A 17,811-nucleotide genomic window follows, 5' to 3' on the forward strand; every position below is an offset into this window, starting at 1 on the left:
ATGGGCAATTGGCATTAGCAGGATTTGGGGGGGGAGGGCTCAAAGCTTTTTGTGCACCCAAGCTTTGAATTGCTTTATGTGCTAAACAGCAGCATAGAGCAGCATGGTTCATCAAATGCCAGCATCAGGTAGGGCAGCACCATTACATATCTGTGACAAACGGGCTTAGGAAGGACACGCTTCCAAGAAAGCCATTCCTTCAGGGAGTTGGAGGCAGTGGTGTCCCAAGGAGGTGTCCAGGGAAACCTGGCAGAAATTATACCTTATTCCCCCCCTCACCCCGCCCCGCGCACCAAATTCAGACACAGAGGCAGCAAAAAGCAAGCATGGGAAAATGTCCGAGCAAGGGAGAGGTGAAAAAGAGAGAGAAAGGAATTATTAACAGGAATCCTACAGGCAACAGCAATGAGGCGGACAGCAGCAAAACACGTTCCACAGAAATGACTGATGTTAGCTCCTGATCTCCAAGAGAGAAAACAGCACAGGGGCCCAGAGCTGACAGTTGTGTCTGCCCATGGGGCGGTGCTCTGCGCCCCAGCCTACAGCCCAACTAGTCTGTCACCAGTTCTGCAGCAGCACGAGACCCCAGAAACACCCACATGTATTGCCTGCTCTGTGATGCATAGGGTTAAATCTTCAAATCCAGAAACTGGTGGGAGGCCCATTAAGCCTTGCAGCTTCCCTGAGCTTTGTGCAGAGATTGAGGTGGAGGGCTGAGGTGACTTTGAACCTCCTTTCCACTGGGTCTGCCGAAGGCTAGTTTAGCTCACTGCACAATTTAGAGCACCCAGAACTCGTCTCTTAGCCGCAGTGGCTGTAGGGACCCTTTGGGGAGCTAGAAACAGCTCAAGTACAGGGGAGAGCCCCATCCTCACTGACATACCCCAGGCATGACTCCAGTAGCATAACTAAGGGAGAACAACCAGAGAAGCTGCCCTGGGCACTAGCTTGGGGGATGGAGAGATGAAACTGCCACAGCCACCCACTCACACTGGTGGCATAGTGACAGCCAGAAGTCATTGCTGCCTCTCTGCGCCTCCATGTGTCACTGCTGCCCTGTGCCTTGTGATGCCTCTGCAATAATGCTTATTCTTCATTTTCCTCTGGAGGGGAGGAATTGTTGCAGAAAGGCTGTATCGGCTTTTCTCATGCCCTGACCTCCCCCATACACTGGAGAAATTGCCCAATGAGTTAATGCAGTAGTTTTGATGCATAAAAGAGCACAGGTTTGTGTAAATGAGGGACATTTGATTAAGCACATGCTGCAAAGGCAGCCAGCCTGTGCTCACCAAGCTTCCAAAGTTTCCAGGATTCCCTGCTGAAGTGGGAATCGATTGCCATCTATTTGGCTGTTCCACAGGCAGAAACATGGAGCAGAGGCCACAAACCACACATATTAGATCTGCTTTCCCTTGTGCCTGTGCTGAGTGCACACAGCAGAGGAGGAGAGCCCAAGACTCCTATCCTTTCCTTGCATTTTTGTGAATCCCAGGGGTACCAACAACCCATCAATAGTCTGGCCCTGCAGAGACAAGGTGGGGTGTGGGGGGTACAACTGTGCTACCCATTTTCTGGACCTGGCTTCCTGCCAGAGCTTTATTTAGTTACCTAAATTCTTGTAACCTGTGCCCTGGCATCTGAGTGTTGCCTGTGAAAGGAAGGATTTTTCAGTGCCAGTTATACCAATGTGACAATGTTAATACTGCAGCTATAAAGAAGCATGAAGTATTGATTGGCCTGTGTTTTTTAAATGACTTGAAACCGTGATAGGATTCTGCCTTAAAGCAAAAACCTGGCCTCTATTTCATCACTAGAGAGGGGGAGAGCGAGATTCCTGCAGAGATTATTGTATTTGTGAGAGTGGGGGTTTTTTTTCCTCTTTGCACATGAACAGTCCATGTGAGACTAAGTACTTTCCATGTGACTAGCTCATTCCCATGCTTGCAGTGTAACAGGGCATTTAAAGCAACAACAGGCAAGGTCAGTGCCTGTTTGTTGATGCTAATGTGAGAACAAACGTTGCAGAAAAGATTAGGATTATACAAGTACATGTTTGTTGCCCAGGTGGGGCGGGGGGGTCCATGCCTTTCTGGGAGAACAGGCTGGGATTGCCAGGGATTCACTTCCTCTCTCTCTCTAATGTTATCTAATGCCAGAGGAGAAAGAATGTCCTACTGGGTTGAGGAAAGGAGGTATGTGCTGAGTCATCATGCCTGTGTGGCATAAAGGGCACTTGATTTCACAATTGCCAATATTTATAGCAGGGCACAGGCCTCCTATATAATTTCCTGCTTCCTTCAGCAGCTGCAGCATGCATCCCATCTATCCTCTTGCTTTAAAGCAGTACAGTATCACTACTGGGCAGACAGCATCTTGAGGTACAGCTTTATCACTCTTATTTTGTATGATCAGAGCTCTGCTGTTCACATGGTGCTGGCCCTTTCTCCACCCAATCCTTTGCTCTGACTGGCAGCCCTACCAGGGGTTTCGCCATGCAGCAACCCCCATTCTTGAAACTGGTGAAGGTGACCGTGGAGTTACGTCCCAGGAATACCACTGTGAAGCGCACACCCCTCGCTTGCCCTCACTCCACCAGCACCAGGAAGGAGGCAATGTATCTACAGAAGTGCAGCCATGAACGTGTGCCAATAAGCACATCAGAGACAAAGAGCCTCAAAGGGCTGTGGACACGGGCTTCGAGTCACTCTATGGTAGTTACATGGCCTGGTTTTCAAGTGTTGGTGGACGCAAAGCAAGAGGTCAGGGTATGCTTACAGTGGTAATTTGAGGCACGGGAGAGACCCTTCATGTCCTGTGTGTGAAGTTAAGCATGTTCCAATATGACCTAAATCCCAAAATGTTGCACACTGTATTATGGGCCAAATCAAGGGGCTCAGATCCAGAGGAGGATACTAACAACAAGAAAGTAGGTGGCGGATGTTAGATTTTTATCTGAAGCTTGCTAGTCTTTTCAGGCTGAACTCTTAGCCAACTGTAAGACCAGAACAGCGGGAAAGAAGGCCTAAAGATAGGTTTAGCACTAAATACAAAATCCCACAGTTGAAACAAGGAGGTGCAAAAGAGGGGAGCAAGATGCTCTGAAGCCCATATTGAGCACCTGCTGGTTTTACATTGTTATTAAGCAGTACTCAAACAGCACTGGTTCTGAGACACTTCCAGGCCTTTATTTTCAGGCTCTTTTAGAGCCCCGTTGGTAAAGCCTGCTGCAAGCTCTCACTTGGTACAACAGCTGCATAGTTTTAAGTGCAGGTGAAAGAGGCTCTACAGACAGATGCGAATCTCCAAGTACTTTTTATTCACAGAACAGGTACAGCACAGGCAGCAATTTAGTATGAGCCTCCCCCATAGGCTGCTAATATACAGGGCTGCCTCGGTCCTGAACTGGAAGGGCTACCTCTCAGGCCAACAGGGAAATCCAGGCTCAAGTCTGACTGGTTCAGGTTGCTGTCATAACAGCTTCAAAGCATTGCTCCTCAGGTGGAATGTGGTTTTTATTGCTCCTAGAGATATACTTAACTGATAGCACCGGTGTTATTTACAGTTCCTCCTATGTGTTTGTCATTGGCCAGGGAAGGACTTGGCTGTGGGCGAGGGTTCTTGTGAATTCTGTGCAGCTGTGAAGAAGTCCTCAGGTGACCAGTTCCAGTGCAGTTATTCCAGAGAAGGGAAAAATGATTGGAAGGAGGATGAAAGGGAGAGAGGAAAACATTTGTTAATTTGCCCATAGAGGAATGTATGGAGTTTTAGTGTCAATAAAAGTGAGGTGCTGACTGTGCTGTTTAGCGTAAGGCCTGTGTGGGCAGGCACCGTTCAAACTCCCCTGCCAGGCACTGCTCCAATGGGGGAATAGCCTCAAACCCCACAGCAACAGCAGATCCTGACCTGCGGCATCTACATTGATTAATAAGTAGCTACGGCATACATTGTGCAGCATAGTGTTAAAACACCAGCCTCAACTGTGCTGGCTGACACATATATGGAAAAATCTGGCCAGGCCAATGATTTGACTGTCACTCAGCCTGTTCCTGCTGCTTGTGTATCCTGCAAGATAAGACCAGCTATCATGTCCTAGAATCATAGAGAAGTGGGGCTGGAAGGGACCTCCAGAGGTCATCTAGTCCGACCTGCTGCCTAAGGCAGGATCGTCCCATACAAATCCATTGGCTAATGTCCACACAGTCAACCCTGACACAACCACAAGTCATAACACCCTAATCTGCCACAGAGGTAATGCAGGGGGACCACCGTGGCCAACATCCTGCTGCTGCAAAGGTTGTTAAAATACGTTTGAGAAGTCTAAGGAAGAAGGCCATGCCCCCTACTACAGAAGAGGGTGATCAGTCTGACCCTGAGTGGAGGGGCAAGACCCTCTAGCCAGGAACCACTGCATTTAAGTCTCAGCAGAAGCATGGTGTGTTTCACAGTCCAGCAGTGCAGGGTAGACTCCGGCGAAAGTCACACATTATCATTTAGGGGTACCTAGGTTGGGTGACAAGGAGAAGTCTGAATGAAGTGTGTTTCTGTGGAATATGGGGAACTACACAGGCACTCCCCATCATTGCAGGGGTGAACAGATGAGATGTCGAATCCTGGTAATTCTCGTTTTTATGCACAGGCTAAACACGATCTAAAGAAGGTGAGGGAATAATCCTTCTCCTTGCAAGTTAGGTGCCAAAAACAGTTTATCACTGCATCTAAAACTAGAATGAGCCTCTCTTGCCGGTGCACTGGCCTATCTGAATACCGTCCTCTTCGGACTGCTTTAAACTATGATCATCCAGATAACAGCAGAAACTGCAGGACTCTATTTACCAGGATTGTGCTTCCCTGCTTCACAATGCCCTTGAAATCTATTTGCATCTCTTAGCAAAAGGAATCAAACTGAAGCCAACGAAGGAGTTAAAGTACAAGCTGGCAAATAAACTGGATGCAAAATTAAGAAATGCTCACTCTTTGACCCTCAAATGCAGTGGCTGTGGCTAGGGAAAGGTGAAGTTACTTGGCAAGCCCAGAACAAAATGAGTGGCAGTTGAAAGACAGGATTTTGATGGGCACTAATTATTAAACAGTAATTAGCACAAGGATGCAGTGATCTGTTCAAGTCCCAGCTATGCAAGCAGTAAAGGTTAAAGACAAAAGCAACTGAAAAGTGGTACATGCCAACCTCGTAGCTGTAGATGCTCAGGAGACACTGCAAAGGGGGAGAGAGAGCGTGTGATAATCTCCCTTCTTTTATGCCATGTCGCTCTGGGGCTGTGTCATGTCAGCTGATGCAGTCCAGGGAAGAAACTGCAAATAGGTTACTTTGGAAAGAATACAGTATCTTACATGTCCCGCAATTAAAAAAAGAAAAAGAGGTGGGTGAGTGGGTGGGTGTTGGGGAAGAAGGAAATGGTTTGGTAAAATAAGCATAAAATACGGAAGAACCTAGGATGGGGAAAGACTGATGGAGAGTGGGCAGGACACCGACGTTTGAATTCAGATCACTACTGGGTTGCTCTGACCTTCCTCCATCTGTTGTGGCCTGTGGTAAATTGCCCCAGCTACAGAATGGGTGGGAGAGATGGATCCTGCCACAGAGTACAGCACCTCTGATAATCAAGTCCCAGCTGTCCAAAACTGGGCACCCAAAATTAATGGGATCACAACTATCACAAAAGTAGCTGGGATCACACAGGTGTTTCCTTTCATTGGAACATGTATCTACTGGGTTGCCCTAACTGTGAGTGCATGTCCCAAATATTGTGACATGCACTCACAATTAGTGGCACTTCTGAAAAATATGGGGCTTTATTAATAGCAAAACAAGGATGGCAATGTTGTGGGGTTGGGGCCATAGTGCTGAAGAAGTGTAGCCCATAGTTCTACAAACTCGTCCTCAGAGCTAGTGTGGGGCCAAGAGGAACTTGTTCCTTCCTTGAGGTCAACCTGTTACTGGCTCTAAAAATAAACTGCAGTGTATTGATTAACCCAGCTGTAGCAGGCAACTATGAATCACAGACAAGAAACTGAAACCAAGCAAAGCTCTGAGAGTATTTTTGACAGCCAAATAGTCAGGTCAGAGCTAGGAATAACATCATATCCCACATTCCTGCTTCTAATGACTGGTCATTACTTTAAAATACCCAGGGATTTGGTTCTTATGCTAAAATCGTCTTCTCTACAAATGGTTTCCTAACAAGGTAAGACAACAGGCAACATTTCTGTCCAATGATTTGTTTGTGGCTCATTGTTAATATTTTTGTAAATACACCCAGATGACCCTTTATCTAACTTGAATCAAGGGAGCTCAGCTTGCAAGCCAGCATTTATCTGTGTGGACTTCAGCATATAAATCTAGAAGATGTATCCCTCTGATTATTGAACAGAGTTCTATGAGATCGGACAAAATCGCTTTCTGGAGCAAAAATGCTAAAATCTTATTCAAGTTATTGAAAAAAAATAACGAAAATACTATCAAATAATACAATTATGCTCTTTGCTTCTTATTATCATTCCCAGGTTTTATATCAGGTCACAGATTGAGTCTAAGTACTGGAATTAGCAAAATTCCCATAGCTCTCACTAATGTTAATGGAAGTTTCATTGCAGATCAAAGGTGGTACATGACCCTCAATGCAAAACACAGAGGTGCAGAGCCAAGCGTGGATTCAACTGTAAACACTCCTGTATTTCCATAAGAAAACCAATTGCAACGGGCCTAAATACTTACAATCCCATCAACTTCATGGTAGCTCCTATTCCTGTATTTCCAGTATCTAGCAATTAAACAGTGAGCACTGTGTGTAAACAGCAATGATGATTGAGCTCTGTTATTATGACCTTTCTCTTTGATCTAATCTCATCTGCCCTCAAAAGTGATGATAACTGCTAGATTAGATTAGCTCTCACGTATTACACTGTGTACCTCATGGATACATTTCCCAATTACATTGTCCTATAGAATTGACTGAAAATCCTCTCTGCAACAGCTGAGCTGAGATCTAAGCATTAGGTATACACCAGAAAGGAAAAATCCCCAGATTGTCCAAGCTGTAATAAAGGGTAAATTCCATGGTTTCTCTCAAGCTGCCTTCAGTTGCCTTACCAGACCGAGGGCACGCCTACCCAGTATCTTAATGTGATAAATAAACACCAGTGCTTACAGGGCTAGAGTCTATTGCTCACAGGCACTGCGTTTACACATGTGCCTGGGAGCACAGCACATTGAGCCAGGTTGGAGCAGTCCCAGCTGACAGGGAGCCTGGGGGGTCAGCCTGCAAGTCCAAGGCTGCTCCAACGTGGTTCAACAAGCCGCAGAGGGTACAAGGGTGCTTCAGAGTAGGGCTAACTGGCAGGCAGCCCCCACATTGAATCACCTTCATGCCTCAGCCAGCCAGATCAGTGCCTACACACACATTGCTGTGCAGTAAAAAACTCCACAGCAGGACAGTACTTGTATTTACAAGTACTACTATTATTAGTTCACTCCAGCTAATAGCCCTGCATGTGCTGATACCACAACATTTACTGTGGAGCATATTCCACAGTAAATGTCTCATGTAGAGATGCCCAGAGTGTCCTGAACTGCAGGTGGCAAACTGAAAAGTCATTAAGCCATCAGAAACAGAACAAACTTTATCTCTTTGTGAGAACTTTTTCTCACAAAGAGAAAAAGTTTGAAAATGGTGAAGACCTCAACAATGGGAAAACTTCCCATTATTATAGAAGTGACTTATTATACTAAGGAAATACCCTGGCACGTGTCAGTAATTTGAACCTAGCCAAGATTGAAAAGAAAAAAAAATGACTGCACAATGTAACATGAATCAGTGCACTCTCCCAATGCCGCAACGCCAATGGGCCTCTATTCCAGTCACTACTGTACTCTGATGTAGAGACCACTAATAGCTGTCTCTCCCTAACCTGTTCATTACTTTGATTGTTAGCTGAGTCTGTCAAGAAAAGTTTCTGATCTAACGACTCTTTTTTTTTTATGAACACATCAGATACTGAGATTGAACTTGTTTCACACAGAGCCACCATACAGATGTTGGGTTCTGCTGAACCAGATCATATTCATAGTGATCAGACAGGTAAGACTTTTTTATTACAAGATACATGTTTCCAGGGTCCATGCTGGCAGAAGCTGGAACAAGATGGTGTGTGAATTTAGCCATAAGTGTTCTTATTTTCTATTACCCTGATTTATTTAATAGTTTAATTTGTACAGATGTCAATTGAAAAAAATACATCCAACCTTTTCCTCTGTTTGTCCTGTTTATTCAAAAATGGTGTGTCATTTAACTGTGCTTTGATAAGGACCCATCAGATGTGAAAGAAACATTTGTTGGAGACTGTCAGATGTAAAAGAAACCCGCTATTTTAGTGGTCAGAAGCAAATTTCCAAATATTTACAAACAGATCAATTAAATGTACAGTATTATGACTAGAATAGCATGGCCAGGAGGTCTACTACATGAGATGTTTGCTATAGTAGGACCCATTCCAGCTTGCTCTTAATTGAGCACACTAGAACACTCTCGTAAAGTGACTAAAATAAGAACGGTCAGCAAAACTGTCTTGCACTGCTTTGAAAATAAAATGGCAATGAGTTAATTGCTGGTCAGATAATATTTTCTGTCTTTTCTAGGACTTTATCTCCATGTCTCAAAGCACTTTTCAAATGATAACTGAACCAAATAGCCTGATCCTTGGGCACATCTACATGTGCAATTAATGCAGAGCAATAAACTCTGGAGCAATAAACTCCTGGGATCCCAGAACGTTGAGCCAGGTTGGAGCAGCCCCACCTGGCGAGGGGCACCAGGGGTCAGCCTGCCAGCCCGGGGCTGCTCCCCCCCAAGCTCACCATGCTGCAGAGGGGCTAGCTGGGGCACAAGGGTGTTCCAGTGTGGAGCTAGCCGTCAGGCAACCCCTGCACTGAAGCACCCTTGTGGCCCAGCCAGCTGGGTCAGTGTCTATACATGCACTGCTGTGCAGTAAAAAATTCTGCAGCAGGATTGTAGTTGAATTTACAAGTATTAACCTGCTGCAGAATTAACTGGTTTACTCCGGCCTAATAGGAGTGCATCATATATAGGTATACAATGTTTACTGTAGAGCTAATTAGTCTATTCAACAGTAAACACCTCATGTAGATGCACCCCCTAGGTACATCTCCACAAGACACTTAATGCACATTGGACTAACTCTACTACACATTAACATGACTGGCAAAACCCATGCTAATGTGCTAATGCATAGTAGATTTAATCCAGTGCGCATTGTCACACAAAAGGTGTTCATTTTCACTAATACGCCGCACCAATTACAGTGCATTACAGGTACTAAACTTAATGTGCCATAATTACAGCACATTAATGAGCATGTAGACATCCCCCTGTGAAGTGAAATAGTAGCATTATCTTTATTTCACAAATGAGAAAAGTGAGGCACCAAGGGGGAAATCGTAGCCATATTGGACAATGGTAAAACTTTAGTGTAGCCATGACTTCACCTCAAGAGGTTAAAATGCTGTTCCCAGGGTCTTCACTCTGTGACACAGCTAAGAAAAGAAACCAGGCATCCTGACTTTAAGCTATAACCTCCAGAGTAGCAATGGCACCATCATGATAACAGATAGTCCCTGCTTTTTCTAAGGATATTTTTCCTCACCAGCAAAAGGACATCTAATCTAAACCAGGTGTCTACAAGCACACTGAGGGAAACTTGTTTCCCCCTTATATTACTTTCTTTCTATTTTCACATGCTCATGGGAATCCCAAAAGGCTGTGTGGGAATTAGCCTCTTTTGCCTTCAAAACTCACTCAGCTTCTCTCAAACTCTCCCTCTCTGCAGGCTTCATCCTGTTTTCTTACACACAATACCCCACGCACTTCCACTGGAAGTGTCTGCAGTAGTTTTTTGTGCTTCGCGTCCTCAGAGAAACCTATCCTTAGGCCTCCTGCAACACATCCTTAACATCTGACACAGGATAATGGAGCCTTGCAAGTTGCTGAGTGCATGCACAGTTAACAAGGCTTTGGTTGGTTTTCCCCAGTCAGTGCCTAGCCTACCCAGCTATTTGACATGAAAAGGTAGCAGGGATAGGAATTCAATTTAAATACCAGTCTCTGTAGCACCTACATTTATAGCACCTGATGACAGCATTCAATAAATACATACATTACGTGGCTCCTTGTGAAGTTGTTCAGTGAGTACATAGTACACGTGGACATTTCCTTTGCAGTGATTTAAAAGGAGTCTAGATTCCCCCCTCCCCCTCCTCCAAGGTGAAGGAAAGGCATACCTGCCAAAGAAACAAACCTGTCTCATGAACAGCCAAGCTCACACAATGGAGTGAGTGTTTGATTAGCTCCGTTCTTTTTACATTACACCAGGCTGCCACCACCACTGCAACATTTCCAACCATATTGATAAGCCCATTTGTGTTTAAATAATTTTTTCTGGCACTATGTAAATCTCTTAGGAGAGCTGAAGTTTCTTTCTTTTCTGGGGAGCTGCACTGCGGCCATATCCCACCACTCCCTCTTCTCTCATTGCCATCCCACAGGGTTAAACACAGAGCCATGGGAGATGTCTAAGGAAATCTCATCATCTTCTAAATTTCATGTATAGCTGGGCTCAGAAGGTGATGCTCAGATCTGTAATGGAGTTGCACTAGAAAGGAATTCAGGTCTAAGTCCAAACCTGAGATTAGGTTTCAATTTGATTGCACCAAAACTTCTGAGGCTGTTCTCAGGGGACTTCAGCTCCAAGGCGACCCTCCAGTCTTAAGCAATTTCCATTGTGAGTTCTGCTGCCTTGGATGGCATTAAAACTGCATCCAGCCACAGAGGGCTAGACCAGTTTGGGAGATGCGTGAATAATTTTGAGTCTAGATGCTAAATCCTCCTTTCTGAGAATTGCAGTGTGCAGGGAGGAGGGTTTCACACTTGCAGTCCCATAACTGGTTTTGCTACAATGCAGAACTCTGCTCAGGTTGTGTTCTGTTCCGTGTTATATTCTGTAGCCTGAGCAGATGTCTGGTTTCATGTTGAAATTATGTAAATTGTAAATGATGCAAATTATTTTGAATGGCAGATGAGAGGCACAGGGCAGCTGAAGCAGAAGCCTAAGCACTATGGGTAGAGATACAAGAGCCAAATTAGGAGCTCTGTTTTGGGGACTAAAGCAGCTCAGCCCAGTTCCTGCAGCCCAGGACAGGGCGAGGGGAAGATATAAACAAATAGTCAAAGTTCAAAGAGCCCATCAGGCTAACATGATGAAGGCACACCGGTTTCTAAAACCAACAGCTCACAAGGGAGCCATATGGCTGGGATCATGTCCAGCTGCCTCAAACTCCCTTGGCTGAATAACCAGGTGCCCATTTATAGCTGGGTTGACTGAGGGCAACCTGTGGCAAGAGTCAGAGCCTCATTCTGGACTTGCGCCTCTGAGTTAAGTACAGACAGTCAAAAAGCCTGAGGCTGAATCAATTCAATCTCTGCAGATTAGTCTAAACTGAATAGATTGAACCAATAAGCAAGTGAACAGACATTCACTTTTGATTCCAGAAATGCAGCCATATGCCTGCAGTGGCCTAGGTCAGAAGCTGAGGGGTACTAGAGCACGCTTCCCTAATCAGCAAAATCAGACAGCTTGGGCCAAGGCTAGCTTGCCCACCTCTGCAGGGGCAGGGAGGGGATTGCAGGGGAGATGCAAAGCATCTTGGGATGCTGGGGGACTGTGAGTTAACTTGAATCTGGAAGAGATCTGGGACAGAAGTTCAATAAACCAATTTAACTTAAATCAGTTAAGTCTGCTACTACATCCATCCAGGTTTATCTTAAACCGGTTTTGTCCATTTTGAAAGTGGTTTATGTGCACCGAGCTTCTGTTGCATTACAGATTTTAATTTGTTTCCAATCACTTATAACTTCATGTGTAATTTCTGTCCCTCGCCTTAGAGCCATTGCAAGACACACCTTAACTACTCTGCTACCTAGTGCCAAGGCAGTACTGTAAGAAGGGATGGGTGAGCAGGGCACATGCTCCAGGCACTGTTTAAGGAGGGGGTACCAGAACTGATGGGGCGGGAAGAGAGGAGAAGTATGTCACAGAGTTCAGGGAACTCTGGGATTAGTAGTATTCTGGTGTGGTAGTGGAGTTTGCTGCTGCTGCTGGGGGGAGATTTCAGCTCGTGCTTTTGCTGCCAAAATCAGGAGGTTTTGCCCACTTGACCTGGGCATCAGCAGTAAAAAGTGGGATGAATTCTTTCCCCTGCACCAGCAAAATCTAGTGTCACTTGACACACACACACACACACGCGCGCGCGCGCGCGCGCGCGCGCGCATCCTGAAGCCTGTGGAGCAGAGCAGAATGAATTCTTGGTTAAGGAATTGTACCGTAGGGCAAAAATGGACACTTCACAAATCGTCCTTGTTGACCTTGGCTGCAGACTTGGCAAGTCCAGGCCTCAAATGACAGCAGCCCTGGGGCTTCTTTAAGCTGTAACAGTTTTTCATAACTAGCTACAGGCTGCTCTAGAACCCAGAAGAGCTAAAATAAAGAGAACTCAAAGCACAACACCTGATCATCCTCTACACGGCCATCCCCTGTTGTTGGCAGGGCAGGCTCGCAACACAGGACCAGCCTCTCATAACCCAGAGAACATCCAGAAAATTCCCAGCTGGCGGATGGGAGGGGCTGATTAAAGGGCCAGAATGAAGCCTACAGTGAGAGCCAGGAGATACCCATCTCTTCATATAGGAGATACAAACTTCCTGAGGTGCACCTTCATTTTGAATGTCCGTATTTTTGATTATTTTAACCATATTATGCTATTCTATTAAATTTTGCACAACTGAAATAATCTCTAACTCATTTTAAAGCTTTTGGAATAAGAATATTGTCTTACATTTATTACCTGCATTAGTATAACACTGCATGTCTCTCTCTCTCTTCCTTTCCCCGTCACCCCCACCCTCTGCCTTGAATTTTCAATGTACCCAGCATCAAGCTATATAGGTGCTGTCTGCTGAAAGCCCCCTACCAACTCCACAGGATTTTTTGTAATGTTTTGTCTCTTCTAAGCACATCACTAAGATTGGCAAAGTGCTTTGAGATCATTTGATGAAAAGCACTAGAGCCACAATGTATTCTTGTTTCTCAGTCAGAGAAACACATTTGCTGTTGAAAAGAACAAAAGAATGAACTGTGGGTTCCCAATAAGCATCTAATGCAAATCAATTTGCTCGGCAGCTGTATTTTGCTGAGACAGATTGCATATTTCATTGTTAAGATAAAAATGTATCTGTAATATTTTCTATCAATGACTGTTGTATTCAGTTCTTTCACTAAAGAGAAGACCCACTTGAATACATTTTGACTTTGTTCAGGCAAAAATTAATGAAGTCAGAAGATGTCCAAGACCCCATAATCTTCTCCCCTTATGGGAAAAAAACCATGGAAAACTGGCAACTAGCGGGGGCAGGCTGCGTATGTGAGTCATGGCTGCCTGCCGACACTCTCGATGCAGAACAAGGCAGCAAGAACAATCATACTGAACTATACCAACTAACCTTCAAGTTTAGTCAGTTTCACACAGCTAATGAGCAGAGGGAGCAATGAATATTTGATTTATGATGCTCTGTTCTGATACATTTAGCCTGAAGAAAACAGCAACATTTCTTTGCATCACTAAAGACATACCTTTTTTTTATTTCTTTCTCTCTACCATGTTGGGTTTCTTAATCATTATTGGATTTTTAAAATACTGGTGGGCAAATTCTTATCATAAGCTGCAGCAGCAGGAACCTGGAATAAGTCCTCTGAATCTGCCAGACTGCTTCTAGTTTGCTTGGGTTTTTATTTTCCTTTCCCTGTCTCTCCCATCATGCTGTTTACACAGATTTATCAAGGCTGCCCCTGCCATACACTAGGTATGTGAGAGAAGATACTTTGATTCTAAACCTGGTTTCAAGCACATTTCTTTAAAAAAAAAAGAAATCACAGTTACCCTGAAATGCCTTCAGGTTATTCTTAAACTTAGAGGTGAATCATTTGGGAAAATCTGATAAATTCCATTTGACCTTGAGTGAGCTATCCCAAACACGAGCAAGCAGCAGTTAACACCAGCTAAGAGCATTTGCAGATACTTTATTCAAGGTCACATCATTTTTTAAAATGAATTCCTTCCAAATGATAAGCTGGCATTGAAGTTAGGCCTCAGTGAAGCCTAAGCCCTTTGACATATTTAGAGTGATTTCACTAAAATATAATTAAGCTATAACATGAAAAATTGCCACAAATGGCACCATAGCTCTTTGCAAAAATTATTTTGGAAACCATACTAAGGTTAGGTCACTGAGTTAAACAGATATGGGAAGCTGCTTAAAATGGATGTTGGCTTGCCCGGAAAATAGAAGCATTTATAGGACGCATGGACATTTTTGCAGAATGCCGCAAAAAAGGTCGTGTAACACCTACATCCAGCAATGGTTGAGAACTTGCTGCTGCTGTTGTGTAAAGGGAAGAACCCCTCTCAGTTTACTGAATTACATAATCAGTCCCACAAACCTGCCATGTTGTAAGTATTTGAGACTACTGCAGGAGATTTCATTAAATTCATCTTTTCATCTGTGCATTGCAAATACTTACTTCTGGGGCATCCCACACCTAAAACACAATGTACATCAGTTTACAAAGGGCCAGTCAGATGCCATAAAAGGCCCCATTGTTCTTAGATTTTAGGGACATGACAACATTTCTAACATGCACATGCAGTTTTTCTGACTGTGTATGCAAATTGAGTAAGAGCATGCAAAAGTTACAAGACCTGACTGTTTCCTGTGCAGTTAAACGATTTTCCCTGCCCAACTGCAGCAATTCTTGAAATTTGGTGCCCAAGTACAAGCCTAAATGAATGCATTGAAAGTCTAGACCAAAGGTTGGGGTTTTGAAGGGTGCCTCAGGCTCATCTATGACTGGTTGCCAAATCCCAAGCAGAAAAAAGGCAATGGGGCTCAAAAGCCTAATTCTCATATTCTCATTCGTGCCTTTAAAAAGTCTCCCCATCGAAGTGGGGAGGTCTGCAGCCTTGGGAAGTGTAGGATACATAAAAGATCTTAACAGAACATAGTAACTGAGTGCATTGCACTCTGGATGTTCCAATGCTGTGAGATATAGAGGAGGACAGCTATGCTAATCTTTGCTGGCACTCTCTCAGAGGCCTAAAACTGGCTTTGTCATTATGACTAAACACTCCTTTGCCCAGTAGCATAGATCTGTCAGGGCCAGGGTGGAGGCATGTAGGTGGGTGTGGTGGGAAAGTTTTCTGTGGATACAGAGGAGTTCATTGACTTTCTAGGACACAGTTCAGTTTTAACATGTTCAGAATGGAGAATAATAAGGAAGTTGTTCAAAGAATTCCACTGAGGATGGAGGCCTTCTGCTGGGCCTAGTTTCTGCATGTTTAAATACAGTAACATTGTGGGCATACAATTGATCTGAGACAGTAATGCCAAAAAAAATTCTGAGAAACCTTGATGCAGCCAAAGCCCACACAGCAGCACCTGCCTCCCTTTAGACTGGCAACAAGCCGCACCAGTGCTAAAGAACACATTGTTTCTGCTCACATCCTTTCAACCTACACTGCTTTGTAATCCCAGTTAGTGGAGAAGCAAAATTATTAGTGTGTATGTGCACACGTGAGAGAGAGAGAGTTGCACACCAAGACAGTACCCTGTAATCTTGAACCTATAAATAAGCAAAAGAAACCTGGCAGAAGGCAGGGTAGATTTGCACCTTTCTAAACCTAAATCATCTAAGTCAGAGATGCACAGCATAAGCTTCATAAGCAGCAGCGTTACTTCATCGGATGGAAACCTGACACTAAAGAACCTCTCCTGACACTAAGGAACCTCAATAAAGATGCTCATGTGATTGCATGGTTGCAAAAGTGAACTCCAGCACTGCGTCAGCCTTGACGTCTGAACCTCATGCCCCAGAGTCTGTCCCAACCATTATCCACCAATAACAATACAGATTCAGTCCACACGGTTCTCAAAACAGCAGCTCACAGCCCTGTCAAGGACTGAAAGAGAAAAGAGATTTCCAAGGACAATCTGTATACAACAGCTGGAACAATGCAAGTCTAGATCTAAACGATGACTGGGGGGAGTAGCTAGCAAGGGACAAAGTAGCTATTCCTATTCTTGGGAAAGGCCAGAGGGGTAAACAGAATTCCTTGCTCTTTATTTCTACCCTCCCAAGTTCAGGAGATCTACTAGACCTGAAGTCCAGGCTCAGTTCAAGTGAGTCCCCTATGATGGTTTGTTGCAGTTATGACTGGAAATATCACATTCATGAACTTTTTCCTATTATCACTTGGTCCTGCAAAGTCCACGTGCAAAGGATTTCAGGTAGAAAGTGATGGGTGAGACATGAAGTCTATGGGAAGCTAATCTTGACTGACTGGAGCAAAACTGCCAAACTACTCCTACCTAATAGCAGGATTCTGTCACCCTTCATCATGGGTGGGGGGCTGGATCTGATGATCTTCCAAGGTCCCTTCCAGCCTTACAATCTATGAATCTATAAGTCATGCGGGTACCTTACCTGGCGGGTGGCACCATTCAAACAACTAAGTCAGAGTTTTACTCAAACATGAAGATGGACTGAAGAATCTGGTCTTTAGTAGCTAGAGTGATGATGATTTAGTCCATGATTCCTCAATCCCTCCACTCTCATGCCTTTCCCACCCACCCCAGCCTCCTCGTAAGCCTTGCATTTTTGTAAAAAAGGCCTGAGCCAAAGCCACACTGAAGACAATGGTAATATCCTTTGGATTTCAATTATCTTTGTATCCTAAAAGTACAGTGACCCCAAATTTATGTCCTCTCAGTAAACAGCCCCACGTTTAATTCTGATCTTCTTTGCACATAAAGGTAGTCTTTGTTCGGGCCACAAATGCAGTCCAGCAAGTGTCATGGCACCTTAAAGAATTGTAGTCTGTATACTGCAGGACTTTCTTTGCAAGTATTTGTGCCCTTTACAATGAATAGCATTCAACTCCACTGCAAATTCACTGGTCCCACCAGAATGTTATTCTGCCAGGGATAGAGGCCATCCATTTACAGGGTACAAAGGGAAATAGCACTGCTCTCCACCTGTTCTGAGAGAACCAATGACTTACACGGTTCCATATTTGGTGTTGAAAGTGAGTTCATTTCCCTCCACTGTGTAAGCCTCAATTTAATTGGTTCATGTAGGAAAATCACATACACACACACACATGCACACACACACACTTATGGCATCACATGGCAATAATATATGCATTAATATTAAAAAGAGTGAACTAATTATGCCTGAAATAAACAGCCTGAAGAGAGATGGGGCTCCGGCAGCCCTGGTATGTGCGAAAGCATGTAGGTCATTACTGAACTTAAACAGAAAGAGAGCCACAAAATAATCATTTAAAGTAATAAACTTGTTACAATGGCAGTAACGATTGCCTTCTATCCGAGCTCATGCATAATTCAAGAGGCTCCCGCTTCACTCTGGGTCTCATGGTATTTTCAAACCTGCCAGGTTTTTCTGCTGGTAAATAATGCATCTGCGGTATTTAAACCCACACGATCCCCAAAATAATACTAAAGGTTTAACAGGCCTGATGGTGAGACAGAGAAAAGAAATGGAAGAAAGGTAAATGCCTCTATTGATCTGTCTGGGCTTTTTGTCCCTCCAGTTTTCATCTGGCTCAGCCTCACCTTCAGAAATGCCCTAAAATTGCCAACCTCCCAG

The 17,811-nt window shown here is 44.3% G+C and overlaps 1 long non-coding RNA gene across 1 annotated transcript; it reads left to right on the forward strand.

The window, feature by feature from the left end:
* Positions 1-6,005: 6,005 nt before the first annotated feature.
* Positions 6,006-11,242, forward strand: LOC109290032. Its single transcript, XR_002095497.1, has 3 exons — positions 6,006-6,203; positions 8,038-8,096; positions 10,577-11,242. It is a non-coding gene; the product is annotated as an uncharacterized LOC109290032 (long non-coding RNA).
* Positions 11,243-17,811: the final 6,569 nt, after the last annotated feature.

Source organism: Gavialis gangeticus, unplaced genomic scaffold (genome assembly GCF_001723915.1).
Source record: "Gavialis gangeticus isolate Ggan-Ray unplaced genomic scaffold, GavGan_comp1, whole genome shotgun sequence".
NCBI classification, from domain to species: Eukaryota; Metazoa; Chordata; order Crocodylia; family Gavialidae; genus Gavialis; species Gavialis gangeticus.